The sequence below is a fragment of the Eleutherodactylus coqui genome, chromosome 2 (genome assembly GCF_035609145.1).
Source record: "Eleutherodactylus coqui strain aEleCoq1 chromosome 2, aEleCoq1.hap1, whole genome shotgun sequence".
Classification (NCBI taxonomy): Eukaryota; Metazoa; Chordata; class Amphibia; order Anura; family Eleutherodactylidae; genus Eleutherodactylus; species Eleutherodactylus coqui.
In genome coordinates this window covers 342,417,210-342,435,577 of record NC_089838.1, presented here as the reverse complement: position 1 = coordinate 342,435,577, position 18,368 = coordinate 342,417,210, and positions in this window count along the sequence as shown.

Below are 18,368 nucleotides of genomic sequence, written 5' to 3'. Positions count from 1 at the left end.
TCAGTGATAGTACATGAGTGAGAGGTAGGTAGATTACACTGGGATCAGTGATAGCACATGACTGAGACGTAGGTAGATCACACTGGGATCAGTGATAGTACATGTGTGAAATGTAGGTAGACTACACTGGGATCAGTGATAGTACATGTGTGAGAGGTAGGTAGATTACACTGGGATCAGTGATAGTACATGGGTGAGAGGTAGGTAGATCACACTGGGATCAGTGATAGTACATGTGTGAGAGGTAGGTAGGTTACACTGGGATCAGTAATAGTACATGAGGGAGAGGTAGGTAGGTTACACTGGGATCAGTGATAGCACATGACTGAGACGTAGGTAGATCACACTGGGATCAGTGATAGTACATGTGTGAAAGGTAGGTAGACTACACTGGGATCAGTGATAGTACATGTGTGAGAGGTAGGTAGATTACACTGGGATCAGTGATAGTACATGGGTGAGAGGTAGGTAGATCACACTGGGATCAGTGATAGTACATGTGTGAGAGGTAGGTAGGTTACACTGGGATCAGTAATAGTACATGAGGGAGAGGAAGGTAGATCACTCTGGGATCAGTGATAGTACATGTGTGAGAGGTAGGTAGATCACACTGGGATCAGTGATAGTACATGTGTGAGAGGTAGGTAGATTAGACTGGGATCAGTGATAGTACATGAGTGAAAGGTAGGTAGATTACACTGGGATCAGTGATGGTACATGAGTGAGAGGTAGGTAGGTTACACTGGGATCAGTGATAGTACATGAGTGAGAGGTAGGTAGATTACATTGGGATCAGTGATAGTACATGGGTGAGAGGTAGGTAGATCACACTGGGATCAGTGATAGTACATGTGTGAGAGGAAGGTAAGTTACACTGGGATCAATGATAGTACATGAGTGAGAGGTAGGTATATTACACTGGTGTCAGTGATATTAGATGTGTGAGAGGTAGGTAGATTACACTGGGATCAGTGATAGTACATCGGTGAGAGGTAGGTAAATTACACTGGGATCAGTGATAGTACACGGGTGAGAGGTAGATAGATCACACTGGGATCAGTGATAGTACATGTGTGAGAGGCAGGTAGATTATACTGGGATCAGTGATAGTACATGTGTGAGAGGTAGGTAGATTACACTGGGATCAGTGATGCTACATGTGTGAGAGGTAGGTAGATTACACTGGGATCAGTGATAGTACATGGGTGAGAGGTAGGTAGATTACACTGGGATCAGTGATAGTACACGGGTGAGAGGTAGGTAGATTACTCTGGGATCAGTGATAGTACATGTGTGAGAGGTAGGTAGATTACACTGGGATCAGTGATAGTACATATGAGAGAGGTAGGTAGATTACACTGGGATCAGTGATAGTACATGTGTGAGAGGTAGGTAGATTACACTGGGATCAGTGATAGTACATGAGTGAAAGGTAGGTAGATTACTCTGGGATCAGTGATAGTACATGGGTGAGAGGGAGGTAGATCACACTGGGATCAGTGATAGTACATGGGTGAGAGGGAGGTAAATTACACTGGGATCAGTGATAGTACACGGGTGAGAGGTAGATAGATCACACTGGGATCAGTGATAGTACATGTGTGAGAGGCAGGTAGATTATACTGGGATCAGTGATAGTACATGTGTGAGAGGTAGGTAGATTACACTGGGATCAGTGATAGTACATATGAGAGAGGTAGGTAGATTACACTGGGATCAGTGATAGTACATGTGTGAGAGGTAGGTAGATTACACTGGGATCAGTGATAGTACATGAGTGAAAGGTAGGTAGATTACTCTGGGATCAGTGATAGTACATGGGTGAGAGGGAGGTAGATCACACTGGGATCAGTGATAGTACATGGGTGAGAGGGAGGTAAATTACACTGGGATCAGTGATAGTACATGTGTGAGAGGAAGGCAGATTACACTGGGATCAGTGATAGTACATGGGTGAGAGGTAGGTAGATTACACTGGGATCAGTGATAGTACATGAGTGAAATGTAGGTAGGTTACACTGGGATCAGTGATAGTACATGGGTGAGAGGTAGGTAGGTTACACTGGGATCAGTGATAGTACATGAGTGAGAGGTAGGTAGATTACACTGGGATCAGTGATTGTACATGTGTGAGAGGTAGGTAGGTTACACTGGGATCAGTGATAGCACATGGGTGAGAGGTAGGTAGATCACACTGGGATCAGTGATAGTACATGTGTGAGAGGTAGGTAGGTTACACTGGGATCAGTAATAGTACATGAGGGAGAGGAAGGTAGATCACTCTGGGATCAGTGATAGTACATGTGTGAGAGGTAGGTAGATTATACTGGGATCAGTGATAGTACATGTGTGACAGGTAGGTAGACTACACTGGGATCAGTGATAGTACATGTGTGAGAGGTAGGTAGATTACACTGGGATCAGTGATAGTACATGGGTGAGAGGTAGGTAGATCACACTGGGATCAGTGATAGTACATGTGTGAGAGGTAGGTAGGTTACACTGGGATCAGTAATTGTACATGAGGGAGAGGAAGGTAGATCACTCTGGGATCAGTGATAGTACATGTGTGAGAGGTAGGTAGATCACACTGGGATCAGTGATAGTACATGGGTGAGAGGTAGGTAGATTATACTGGGATCAGTGATAGTACATGTGTGACAGGTAGGTAGACTACACTGGGATCAGTGATAGTACATGTGTGAGAGGTAGGTAGATTACACTGGGATCAGTGATAGTACATGGGTGAGAGGTAGGTAGATCACACTGGGATCAGTGATAGTACATGTGTGAGAGGTAGGTAGGTTACACTGGGATCAGTAATAGTACATGAGGGAGAGGAAGGTAGATCACTCTGGGATCAGTGATAGTACATGTGTGAGAGGTAGGTAGATCACACTGGGATCAGTGATAGTACATGTGTGAGAGGTAGGTAGATTAGACTGGGATCAGTTATAGTACATGAGTGAAAGGTAGGTAGATTACACTGGGATCAGTGATGGTACATGAGTGAGAGGTAGGTAGGTTACACTGGGATCAGTGATAGTACATGAGTGAGAGGTAGGTAGATTACACTGGGATCAGTGATAGTATATGGGTGAGAGGTAGGTAGATCACACTGGGATCAGTGATAGTACATGTGTGAGAGGAAGGTAAGTTACACTGGGATCAGTGATAGTACATGAGTGAGAGGTAGGTAGATTACACTGGGATCAGTGATAGTACATGTGTGAGAGGTAGGTAGATTACACTGGGATCAGTGATAGTACATGAGTGAAATGTAGGTAGGTTACACTGGGATCAGTGATAGTACATGGGTGAGAGGTAGGTAGGTTACACTGGGATCAGTGATAGTACATGAGTGAGAGGTAGGTAGATTACACTGGGATCAGTGATTGTACATGTGTGAGAGGTAGGTAGGTTACACTGGGATCAGTGATAGTACATGCGTGAGAGGTAGGTAGATTATACTGGGATCAGTGATAGTACATGGGTGAGAGGTAGGTAGATTACACTGGGATCAGTGATAGTACATGCGAGAGAGGTAGGTAGATTATACTGGGATCAGTGATAGTACATGGGTGAGAGGTAGGTAGATTACACTGGGATCAGTGATAGTACATGGGTGAGAGGTAGGTAGATTACACTGGGATCAGTGATAGTACATGTATGAGAGGAAGGTAGATCACAATGAGATCAGTGATAGTACATGGTGAGAGGTAGGTAGATCACACTGGGATCAGTGATAGTACATGTGTGAGAGGTAGGTAGATCACACTGGGATCAGTGATAGTACATGAGTGAGAGGAAGGTAGATCACTCTGGGATCAGTGATAGTACATGTGTGAGAGGTAGGTAGATCACACTGGGATCAGTGATAGTACATGAGTGAGATGTAGGTAGATCACACTGGGATCAGTGATAGGACATGACTGAGAGGTAGGTAGATTACTCTGGGATCAGTGATAGTACATGGGTGAGAGGTAGGTAGATTACACTGGGATCAGTGATAGTACATGAGTGAGAGGTAGGTAGATTACACTGGGATCAGTGATAGCACATGACTGAGACGTAGGTAGATCACACTGGGATCAGTGATAGTACATGTGTGAAAGGTAGGTAGACTACTCTGGGATCAGTGATAGTACATGAGTGAGAGGTAGGTAGATTACACTGGGATCAGTGATAGTACATGCGAGAGACGTAGGTAGATTATACTGGGATCAGTGATAGTACATGGGTGAGAGGTAGGTAGATCACACTGGGATCAGTGATAGTACATGCGAGAGACGTAGGTAGATTATACTGGGATCAGTGATAGTACATGGGTGAGAGGTAGGTAGATTACACTGGGATCAGTGATAGTACATGGGTGAGAGGTAGGTAGATTACACTGGGATCAGTGATAGTACATGTATGAGAGGTAGGTAGATTACACTGGGATCAGTGATAGTACATGGGTGAGAGGTAGGTAGATTACACTGGGATCAGTGATAGTACATGTGTGAGAGGTAGGTAGATCACAATGAGATCAGTGATAGTACATGGTGAGAGGTAGGTAGATCACACTGGGATCAGTGATAGTACGTGTGTGAGAGGTAGGTAGATTATACTGGGATCAGTGGTAGTACATGTGTGAGAGGTAGGTAGATTACACTGGGATCAGTGATAGCACATGAGTGAGAGGAAGGTAGATCACTCTGGAATCAGTGATAGTACATGTGTGAGAGGTAGGTAGATTATACTGGGATCAGTGATAGTACATGTGTGAGAGGTAGGTAGATTACACTGGGATCAGTGATAGTACATGGGTGAGAGGTAGATAGATCACACTGGGATCAGTGATAGTACATATGAGAGAGGTAGGTAGATTACACTGGGATCAGTGATAGTACATGTGTGAGAGGTAGGTAGATTACACTGGGATCAGTGATAGTACATGAGTGAAAGGTAGGTAGATTACTCTGGGATCAGTGATAGTACATGGGTGAGAGGGAGGTAGATCACACTGGGATCAGTGATAGTACATGGGTGAGAGGGAGGTAAATTACACTGGGATCAGTGATAGTACATGTGTGAGAGGTAGGTAGATTACACTGCGATCAGTGATAGTACATGAGTGAGAGGAAGGTAGATCACTCTGGGATCAGTGATAGTACATGTGTGAGAGGTAGGTAGATCACACTGGGATCAGTGATAGTACATGAGTGAGAGGTAGGTAGATCACTCTGGGATCAGTGAAAGTACATGTGTGAGAGGTAGGTAGATCACACTGGGATCAGTGATAGTACATGAGTGAGAGGTAGGTAGATCACACTGGGATCAGTGATAGTACATGACTGAGAGGTAGGTAGATTACTCTGGGATCAGTGATAGTACATGGGTGAGAGGTAGGTAGATTACACTGGGATTAGTGATAGTACATGAGTGAGAGGTAGGTAGATTACACTGGGATCAGTGATAGCACATGACTGAGACGTAGGTAGATCACACTGGGATCAATGATAGTACATGTGTGAAAGGTAGGTAGACTACACTGGGATCTGTGATAGTACATGTGTGAGAGGTAGGTAGATTACTCTGGGATCAGTGATAGTACATGTGTGAGAGGTAGGTAGATTACACTGGGATCAGTGATAGTACATGAGTGAAAGGTAGGTAGATTACTCTGGGATCAGTGATAGTACATGGGTGAGAGGGAGGTAGATCACACTGGGATCAGTGATAGTACATGGGTGAGAGGGAGGTAAATTACACTGGGATCAGTGATAGTACATGTGTGAGAGGTAGGTAGATTACACTGGGATCAGTGATAGTACATGAGTGAAATGTAGGTAGGTTACACTGGGATCAGTGATAGTACATGAGTGAGAGGTAGGTAGATTACACTGGGATCAGTGATAGTACATGGGTGAGAGGTAGGTAGATTACACTGGGATCAGTGATTGTACATGAGTGAGAGGTAGGTAGATTACACTGGGATCAGTGATAGTACATGTGTGAGAGGTAGGTAGGTTACACTGGGATCAGTGATAGTACATGAGTGAGAGGAAGGTAGATCACTCTGGGATCAGTGATAGTACATGTGTGAGAGGTAGGTAGATTACACTGGGATCAGTGATAGTACATGCGAGAGAGGTAGGTAGATTATACTGGGATCAGTGATAGTACATGTGTGAGAGGTAGGTAGATTACACTGGGATCAGTGATAGTACACGGGTGAGAGGTAGATAGATCACACTGGGATCAGTGATAGTACATGTGTGAGAGGTAGGTAGATTACACTGGGATCAGTGATGGTACATGTGTGAGAGGTAGGTAGATTACACTGTGATCAGTGATAGTACATGGGTGAGAGGTAGATAGATCACACTGGGATCAGTGATAGTACATATGAGAGAGGTAGGTAGATTACACTGGGATCAGTGATAGTACATGTGTGAGAGGTAGGTAGATTACACTGGGATCAGTGATAGTACATGGGTGAGAGGTAGATAGATCACACTGGGATCAGTGATAGTACATATGAGAGAGGTAGGTAGATTACACTGGGATCAGTGATAGTACATGTGTGAGAGGTAGGTAGATTACACTGGGATCAGTGATAGTACATGTGTGAGAGGTAGGTAGATCACACTGGGATCAGTGATAGTACATATGAGAGAGGTAGGTAGATTACACTGGGATCAGTGATAGTACATGTGTGAGAGGTAGGTAGATTACACTGGGATCAGTGATAGTACATGAGTGAAAGGTAGGTAGATTACTCTGGGATCAGTGATAGTACATGGGTGAGAGGGAGGTAGATCACACTGGGATCAGATATAGTACATGGGTGAGAGAGAGGTAAATTACACTGGGATCAGTGATAGTACATGGTGAGAGGTAGGTAGATCACACTGGGATCAGTGATAGTACATGGGTGAGAGGGAGGTAGATTACACTGCGATCAGTGATAGTACATGAGTGAGAGGAAGGTAGATCACTCTGGGATCAGTGATAGTACATGTGTGAGAGGTAGGTAGATCACACTGGGATCAGTGATAGTACATGAGTGAGAGGTAGGTAGATCACACTGGGATCAGTGATAGTACATGACTGAGAGGTAGGTAGATTACTCTGGGATCAGTGATAGTACATGGGTGAGAGGTAGGTAGATTACACTGGGATCAGTGATAGTACATGAGTGAGAGGTAGGTAGATTACACTGGGATCAGTGATAGCACATGACTGAGACGTAGGTAGATCACACTGGGATCAGTGATAGTACATGTATGAAAGGTAGGTAGACTACACTGGGATCAGTGATAGTACATGTGTGAGAGGTAGGTAGATTACACTGGGATCAGTGATAGTACATGGGTGAGAGGTAGGTAGATCACACTGGGATCAGTGATAGTACATGTGTGAGAGGTAGGTAGGTTACACTGGGATCAGTAATAGTACATGAGGGAGAGGTAGGTAGATCACACTGGGATCAGTGATAGTACATGTGTGAGAGGTAGGTAGATCACACTGGGATCAGTGATAGTACATGTGTGAGAGGTAGGTAGGTTACACTGGGATCAGTGATAGTACATGAGGGAGAGGTAGGTAGATTACACTGGGATCAGTGATAGTACATGGGTGAGAGGTAGGTAGATTACTCTGGGATCAGTGATAGTACATGTGTGAGAGGTAGGTAGGTTACACTGGGATCAGTGATAGTACATGTGTGAGAGGTAGGTAGATTACACTGGGATCAGTGATAGTACATGTGTGAGAGGTAGGTAGATTACACTGGGATCAGTGATGGTACATGTGTGAGAGGTAGGTAGATTACACTGGGATCAGTGATAGTACATGTGTGAGAGGTAGGTAGATTACACTGGGATCAGTGATAGTACATGTGTGAGAGGTAGGTAGATTACACTGGGATCAGTGATAGTACATGGGTGAGAGGTAGGTAGATTACACTGGGATCAGTGATAGTACATGCGAGAGAGGTAGGTAGATTATACTGGGATCAGTGATAGTACATGGGTGAGAGGTAGGTAGATTACACTGGGATCAGTGATAGTACATGGGTGAGAGGTAGGTAGATTACACTGGGATCAGTGATAGTACATGTATGAGAGGAAGGTAGATCACAATGAGATCAGTGATAGTACATGGTGAGAGGTAGGTAGATTACACTGGGATCAGTGATAGTACATGTGTGAGAGGTAGGTAGATCACACTGGGATCAGTGATAGTACATGTGTGAGAGGTAGGTAGATTACACTGGGATCAGTGATAGTACATGAGTGAGAGGAAGGTAGATCACTCTGGGATCAGTGATAGTACATGTGTGAGAGGTAGGTAGATCACACTGGGATCAGTGTTAGTACATGAGTGAGAGGTAGGTAGATCACACTGGGATCAGTGATAGGACATGACTGAGAGGTAGGTAGATTACTCTGGGATCAGTGATAGTACATGGGTGAGAGGTAGGTAGATTACACTGGGATCAGTGATAGTACATGAGTGAGAGGTAGGTAGATTACACTGGGATCAGTGATAGCACATGACTGAGACGTAGATAGATCACACTGGGATCAGTGATAGTACATGTGTGAAAGGTAGGTAGACTACACTGGGATCAGTGATAGTACATGTGTGAGAGGTAGGTAGATTACACTGGGATCAGTGATAGTACATGGGTGAGAGGTAGGTAGATCACACTGGGATCAGTGATAGTACATGTGTGAGAGGTAGGTAGGTTTCACTGGGATCAGTAATAGTACATGAGGGAGAGGAATGTAGATCACTCTGGGATCAGTGATAGTACATGTGTGAGAGGTAGGTAGATCACACTGGGATCAGTGATAGTACATGTGTGACAGGTAGGTAGATTAGACTGGGATCAGTGATAGTACATGAGTGAAAGGTAGGTAGATTACACTGGGATCAGTGATGGTACATGAGTGAGAGGTAGGTAGGTTACACTGGGATCAGTGATAGTACATGAGTGAGAGGTAGGTAGATTACACTGGGATCAGTGATAGTACATGGGTGAGAGGTAGGTAGATCACACTGGGATCAGTGATAGTACATGTGTGAGAGGAAGGTAAGTTACACTGGGATCAGTGATAGTACATGAGTGAGAGGTAGGTATATTACACTGGTGTCAGTGATATTAGATGTGTGAGACGTAGGTAGACTACACTGGGATCAGTGATAGTACATGTGTGAGAGGTAGGTAATTTACACTGGGATCAGTGATAGTACATGAGTGAGAGGTAGGTAGATTACACTGGGATCAGTGATAGTACACGGGTGAGAGGTAGATAGATCACACTGGGATCAGTGATAGTACATGTGTGAGAGGTAGGTAGATTACACTGGGATCAGTGATGGTACATGTGTGAGAGGTAGGTAGATTACACTGGGATCAGTGATAGTACATGGGTGAGAGGTAGATAGATCCCACTGGGATCAGTGATAGTACATATGAGAGAGGTAGGTAGATTACACTGGGATCAGTGATAGTACATGTGTGAGAGGTAGGTAGATTACACTGGGATCAGTGATAGTACATGAGTGAAAGGTAGGTAGATTACTCTGGGATCAGTGATAGTACATGGGTGAGAGGGAGGTAGATCACACTGGGATCAGTGATAGTACATGGGTGAGAGGTAGGTAGATTACACTGGGATCAGTGATAGTACATGAGTGAAATGTAGGTAGGTTACACTGGGATCAGTGATAGTACATGGGTGAGAGGTAGGTAGGTTACACTGGGATCAGTGATAGTACATGAGTGAGAGGTAGGTAGATTACACTGGGATCAGTGATAGTACATGTGTGAGAGGTAGGTAGGTTACACTGGGATCAGTGATAGTACATGCGTGAGAGGTAGGTAGATTATACTGGGATCAGTGATAGTACATGGGTGAGAGGTAGGTAGATTACACTGGGATCAGTGATAGTACATGCGAGAGAGGTAGGTAGATTATACTGGGTGATAGTACATGGGGAGAGGTAGGTAGATTACACTGGGATCAGTGATAGTACATGGGTGAGAGGTAGGTAGATTACACTGGGATCAGTGATAGTACATGTATGAGAGGAAGGTAGATCACAATGAGATCAGTGATAGTACATGGTGAGAGGTAGGTAGATCACACTGGGATCAGTGATAGTACATGTGTGAGAGGTAGGTAGATCACACTGGGATCAGTGATAGTACATGTGTGAGAGGTAGGTAGATTACACTGGGATCAGTGATAGCACATGACTGAGAGGAAGGTAGATCACTCTGGGATCAGTGATAGTACATGAGTGAGAGGTAGGTAGATCACTCTGGGATCAGTGATAGTACATGTGTGAGAGGTAGGTAGATCACACTGGGATCAGTGATAGTACATGAGTGAGAGGTAGGTAGATCACACTGGGATCAGTGATAGTACATGACTGAGAGGTAGGTAGATTACTCTGGGATCAGTGATAGTACATGGGTGAGAGGTAGGTAGATTACACTGGGATCAGTGATAGTACATGAGTGAGAGGTAGGTAGATTACACTGGGATCAGTGATAGCACATGACTGAGACGTAGGTAGATCACACTGGGATCAGTGATAGTACATGTGTGAAATGTAGGTAAACTACACTGGGATCAGTGATAGTACATGTGTGAGAGGTAGGTAGATTACACTGGGATCAGTGATAGTACATGGGTGAGAGGTAGGTAGATCACACTGGGATCAGTGATAGTACATGTGTGAGAGGTAGGTAGGTTACACTGGGATCAGTAATAGTACATGAGGGAGAGGTAGGTAGGTTACACTGGGATCAGTGATAGCACATGACTGAGACGTAGGTAGATCACACTGGGATCAGTGATAGTACATGTGTGAAAGGTAGGTAGACTACACTGGGATCAGTGATAGTACATGTGTGAGAGGTAGGTAGATTACACTGGGATCAGTGATAGTACATGGGTGAGAGGTAGGTAGATCACACTGGGATCAGTGATAGTACATGTGTGAGAGGTAGGTAGGTTACACTGGGATCAGTAATAGTACATGAGGGAGAGGAAGGTAGATCACTCTGGGATCAGTGATAGTACATGTGTGAGAGGTAGGTAGATCACACTGGGATCAGTGATAGTACATGTGTGAGAGGTAGGTAGATTAGACTGGGATCAGTGATAGTACATGAGTGAAAGGTAGGTAGATTACACTGGGATCAGTGATGGTACATGAGTGAGAGGTAGGTAGGTTACACTGGGATCAGTGATAGTACATGAGTGAGAGGTAGGTAGATTACATTGGGATCAGTGATAGTACATGGGTGAGAGGTAGGTAGATCACACTGGGATCAGTGATAGTACATGTGTGAGAGGAAGGTAAGTTACACTGGGATCAATGATAGTACATGAGTGAGAGGTAGGTAGATTACACTGGTGTCAGTGATATTAGATGTGTGAGAGGTAGGTAGATTACACTGGGATCAGTGATAGTACATCGGTGAGAGGTAGGTAAATTACACTGGGATCAGTGATAGTACACGGGTGAGAGGTAGATAGATCACACTGGGATCAGTGATAGTACATGTGTGAGAGGCAGGTAGATTATACTGGGATCAGTGATAGTACATGTGTGAGAGGTAGGTAGATTACACTGGGATCAGTGATGCTACATGTGTGAGAGGTAGGTAGATTACACTGGGATCAGTGATGCTACATGTGTGAGAGGTAGGTAGATTACACTGGGATCAGTGATAGTACATGGGTGAGAGGTAGATAGATCACACTGGGATCAGTGATAGTACATATGAGAGAGGTAGGTAGATTACACTGGGATCAGTGATAGTACATGTGTGAGAGGTATGTAGATTACACTGGGATCAGTGATAGTACATGAGTGAAAGGTAGGTAGATTACTCTGGGATCAGTGATAGTACATGGGTGAGAGGGAGGTAGATCACACTGGGATCAGTGATAGTACATGGGTGAGAGGGAGGTAAATTACACTGGGATCAGTGATAGTACATGTGTGAGAGGAAGGCAGATTACACTGGGATCAGTGATAGTACATGGGTGAGAGGTAGGTAGATTACACTGGGATCAGTGATAGTACATGAGTGAAATGTAGGTAGGTTACACTGGGATCAGTGATAGTACATGGGTGAGAGGTAGGTAGGTTACACTGGGATCAGTGATAGTACATGAGTGAGAGGTAGGTAGATTACACTGGGATCAGTGATTGTACATGTGTGAGAGGTAGGTAGGTTACACTGGGATCAGTGATAGCACATGGGTGAGAGGTAGGTAGATCACACTGGGATCAGTGATAGTACATGTGTGAGAGGTAGGTAGGTTACACTGGGATCAGTAATAGTACATGAGGGAGAGGAAGGTAGATCACTCTGGGATCAGTGATAGTACATGTGTGAGAGGTAGGTAGATTATACTGGGATCAGTGATAGTACATGTGTGACAGGTAGGTAGACTACACTGGGATCAGTGATAGTACATGTGTGAGAGGTAGGTAGATTACACTGGGATCAGTGATAGTACATGGGTGAGAGGTAGGTAGATCACACTGGGATCAGTGATAGTACATGTGTGAGAGGTAGGTAGGTTACACTGGGATCAGTAATAGTACATGAGGGAGAGGAAGGTAGATCACTCTGGGATCAGTGATAGTACATGTGTGAGAGGTAGGTAGATCACACTGGGATCAGTGATAGTACATGGGTGAGAGGTAGGTAGATTATACTGGGATCAGTGATAGTACATGTGTGACAGGTAGGTAGACTACACTGGGATCAGTGATAGTACATGTGTGAGAGGTAGGTAGATTACACTGGGATCAGTGATAGTACATGGGTGAGAGGTAGGTAGATCACACTGGGATCAGTGATAGTACATGTGTGAGAGGTAGGTAGGTTACACTGGGATCAGTAATAGTACATGAGGGAGAGGAAGGTAGATCACTCTGGGATCAGTGATAGTACATGTGTGAGAGGTAGGTAGATCACACTGGGATCAGTGATAGTACATGTGTGAGAGGTAGGTAGATTAGACTGGGATCAGTTATAGTACATGAGTGAAAGGTAGGTAGATTACACTGGGATCAGTGATGGTACATGAGTGAGAGGTAGGTAGGTTACACTGGGATCAGTGATAGTACATGAGTGAGAGGTAGGTAGATTACACTGGGATCAGTGATAGTACATGTGTGAGAGGTAGGTAGATCACACTGGTGTCAGTGATATTAGATGTGTGAGAGGTAGGTAGATTACACTGGGATCAGTGATAGTACATGAGTGAGAGGAAGGTAGATCACTCTGGGATCAGTGATAGTACATGAGTGAGAGGTAGGTAGATCACTCTGGGATCAGTGATAGTACATGTGTGAGAGGTAGGTAGATCACACTGGGATCAGTGATAGTACATGAGTGAGAGGTAGGTAGATCACACTGGGATCAGTGATAGTACATGACTGAGAGGTAGGTAGATTACTCTGGGATCAGTGATAGTACATGGGTGAGAGGTAGGTAGATTACACTGGGATCAGTGATAGTACATGCGAGAGAGGTAGGTAGATTATACTGGGATCAGTGATAGTACATGGGTGAGAGGTAGGTAGATTACACTGGGATCAGTGATAGTACATGGGTGAGAGGTAGGTAGATTACACTGGGATCAGTGATAGTACATGTATGAGAGGAAGGTAGATCACAATGAGATCAGTGATAGTACATGGTGAGAGGTAGGTAGATCACACTGGGATCAGTGATAGTACATGTGTGAGAGGTAGGTAGATCACACTGGGATCAGTGATAGTACATGAGTGAGAGGAAGGTAGATCACTCTGGGATCAGTGATAGTACATGTGTGAGAGGTAGGTAGATCACACTGGGATCAGTGATAGTACATGAGTGAGATGTAGGTAGATCACACTGGGATCAGTGATAGGACATGACTGAGAGGTAGGTAGATTACTCTGGGATCAGTGATAGTACATGGGTGAGAGGTAGGTAGATTACACTGGGATCAGTGATAGTACATGAGTGAGAGGTAGGTAGATTACACTGGGATCAGTGATAGCACATGACTGAGACGTAGGTAGATCACACTGGGATCAGTGATAGTACATGTGTGAAAGGTAGGTAGACTACACTGGGATCAGTGATAGTACATGAGTGAGAGGTAGGTAGATTACACTGGGATCAGTGATAGTACATGCGAGAGACGTAGGTAGATTATACTGGGATCAGTGATAGTACATGGGTGAGAGGTAGGTAGATCACACTGGGATCAGTGATAGTACATGCGAGAGACGTAGGTAGATTATACTGGGATCAGTGATAGTACATGGGTGAGAGGTAGGTAGATTACACTGGGATCAGTGATAGTACATGGGTGAGAGGTAGGTAGATTACACTGGGATCAGTGATAGTACATGTATGAGAGGTAGGTAGATTACACTGGGATCAGTGATAGTACATGGGTGAGAGGTAGGTAGATTACACTGGGATCAGTGATAGTACATGTGTGAGAGGTAGGCAGATCACAATGAGATCAGTGATAGTACATGGTGAGAGGTAGGTAGATCACACTGGGATCAGTGATAGTACATGTGTGAGAGGTAGGTAGATCACACTGGGATCAGTGATAGTACATGTGTGAGAGGTAGGTAGATTATACTGGGATCAGTGGTAGTACATGTGTGAGAGGTAGGTAGATTACACTGGGATCAGTGATAGCACATGAGTGAGAGGAAGGTAGATCACTCTGGAATCAGTGATAGTACATGTGTGAGAGGTAGGTAGATTATACTGGGATCAGTGATAGTACATGTGTGAGAGGTAGGTAGATTACACTGGGATCAGTGATAGTACATGCGAGAGAGGTAGGTAGATTATACTGGGATCAGTGATAGTACATGTGTGAGAGGTAGGTAGATTACACTGGGATCAGTGATAGTACACGGGTGAGAGGTAGATAGATCACACTGGGATCAGTGATAGTACATGAGTGAGAGGTAGGTAGATTACACTGGGATCAGTGATGGTACATGTGTGAGAGGTAGGTAGATTACACTGTGATCAGTGATAGTACATGGGTGAGAGGTAGATAGATCACACTGGGATCAGTGATAGTACATATGAGAGAGGTAGGTAGATTACACTGGGATCAGTGATAGTACATGTGTGAGAGGTAGGTAGATTACACTGGGATCAGTGATAGTACATGAGTGAAAGGTAGGTAGATTACTCTGGGATCAGTGATAGTACATGGGTGAGAGGGAGGTAGATCACACTGGGATCAGTGATAGTACATGGGTGAGAGGGAGGTAAATTACACTGGGATCAGTGATAGTACATGTGTGAGAGGTAGGTAGATTACACTGCGATCAGTGATAGTACATGAGTGAGAGGAAGGTAGATCACTCTGGGATCAGTGATAGTACATGTGTGAGAGGTAGGTAGATCACACTGGGATCAGTGATAGTACATGAGTGAGAGGTAGGTAGATCACTCTGGGATCAGTGATAGTACATGTGTGAGAGGTAGGTAGATCACACTGGGATCAGTGATAGTACATGAGTGAGAGGTAGGTAGATCACACTGGGATCAGTGATAGTACATGACTGAGAGGTAGGTAGATTACTCTGGGATCAGTGATAGTACATGGGTGAGAGGTAGGTAGATTACACTGGGATTAGTGATAGTACATGAGTGAGAGGTAGGTAGATTACACTGGGATCAGTGATAGCACATGACTGAGACGTAGGTAGATCACACTGGGATCAATGATAGTACATGTGTGAAAGGTAGGTAGACTACACTGGGATCAGTGATAGTACATGTGTGAGAGGTAGGTAGATTACACTGGGATCAGTGATAGTACATGGGTGAGAGGTAGGTAGATCACACTGGGATCAGTGATAGTACATGTGTGAGAGGTAGGTAGGTTACACTGGGATCAGTAATAGTACATGAGGGAGAGGTAGGTAGATCACACTGGGATCAGTGATAGCACATGACTGAGACGTAGGTAGATCACACCGGGATCAGTGATAGTACATGTGAAAGTTAGGTAGACTACACTGGGATCAGTGATAGTACATGTGTGAGAGGTAGGTAGATTACACTGGGATCAGTGATAGTACATGGGTGAGAGGTAGGTAGATCACACTGGGATCAGTGATAGTACATGTGTGAGAGGTAGGTAGGTTACACTGGGATCAGTAATAGTACATGAGGGAGAGGAAGGTAGATCACTCTGGGATCAGTGATAGTACATGTGTGAGAGGTAGGTAGATCACACTGGGATCAGTGATAGTACATGTGTGAGAGGTAGGTAGATTAGACTGGGATCAGTGATAGTACATGAGTGAAAGGTAGGTAGATTACACTGGGATCAGTGATGGTACATGAGTGAGAGGTAGGTAGGTTACACTGGGATCAGTGATAGTACATGAGTGAGAGGTAGGTAGATTACACTGGGATCAGTGATAGTACATGGGTGAGAGGTAGGTAGATCACACTGGGATCAGTGATAGTACATGTGTGAGAGGAAGGTAAGTTACACTGGGATCAGTGATAGTACATGAGTGAGAGGTAGGTATATTACACTGGTGTCAGTGATAGTACATGGGTGAGAGGTAGATAGATCACACTGGGATCAGTGATAGTACATGTGTGAGAGGTAGGTAGGTTACACTGGGATCAGTGATAGTAGATGAGTGAGATGTAGGTAGATTACACTGGGATCAGTGATAGTACATGTGTGAGAGGTAGGTAGATTACACTGGGATCAGTGATAGTACATGAGTGAAAGGTAGGTAGATTACTCTGGGATCAGTGATAGTACATGGGTGAGAGGGAGGTAGATCACACTGGGATCAGTGATAGTACATGGGTGAGAGGGAGGTAAATTACACTGGGATCAGTGATAGTACATGTGTGAGAGGTAGGTAGATTACACTGGGATCAGTGATAGTACATGAGTGAAATGTAGTAGGTTACACTGGGATCAGTGATAGTACATGGGTGAGAGGTAGGTAGATTACACTGGGATCAGTGATAGTACATGAGTGAGAGGTAGGTAGATTATACTGGGATCAGTGATAGTACATGTGTGAGAGGTAGGTAGATTACACTGGGATCAGTGATAGTACATGAGTGAGAGGTAGGTAGATTACACTGGGATCAGTGATAGTACATGTGTGAGAGGTAGGTAGATCACACTGGGATCAGTGATAGTACATGTATGAGAGGAAGGTAGATCACAATGAGATCAGTGATAGTACATGGTGAGAGGTAGGTAGATCACACTGGGATCAGTGATAGTACATGTGTGAGAGGTAGGTAGATCACACTGGGATCAGTGATAGTACATGAGTGAGAGGAAGGTAGATCACTCTGGGATCAGTGATAGTACATGTGTGAGAGGTAGGTAGATCACACTGGGATCAGTGATAGTACATGAGTGAGATGTAGGTAGATCACACTGGGATCAGTGATAGGACATGACTGAGAGGTAGGTAGATTACTCTGGGATCAGTGATAGTACATGGGTGAGAGGTAGGTAGATTACACTGGGATCAGTGATAGTACATGAGTGAGAGGTAGGTAGATTACACTGGGATCAGTGATAGCACATGACTGAGACGTAGGTAGATCACACTGGGATCAGTGATAGTACATGTGTGAAAGGTAGGTAGACTACACTGGGATCAGTGATAGTACATGAGTGAGAGGTAGGTAGATTACACTGGGATCAGTGATAGTACATGGGTGAGAGGTAGGTAGATCACACTGGGATCAGTGATAGTACATGCGAGAGACGTAGGTAGATTATACTGGGATCAGTGATAGTACATGGGTGAGAGGTAGGTAGATTACACTGGGATCAGTGATAGTACATGGGTGAGAGGTAGGTAGATTACACTGGGATCAGTGATAGTACATGTATGAGAGGAAGGTAGATCACAATGAGATCAGTGATAGTACATGGTGAGAGGTAGGTAGATCACACTGGGATCAGTGATAGTACATGTGTGAGAGGTAGGTAGATCACACTGGGATCAGTGATAGTACATGTGTGAGAGGTAGGTAGATTATACTGGGATCAGTGGTAGTACATGTGTGAGAGGTAGGTAGATTACACTGGGATCAGTGATAGCACATGAGTGAGAGGAAGGTAGATCACTCTGGGATCAGTGATAGTACATGTGTGAGAGGTAGGTAGATTACACTGGGATCAGTGATAGTACATGCGAGAGAGGTAGGTAGATTATACTGGGATCAGTGATAGTACATGTGTGAGAGGTAGGTAGATTACACTGGGATCAGTGATAGTACACGGGTGAGAGGTAGATAGATCACA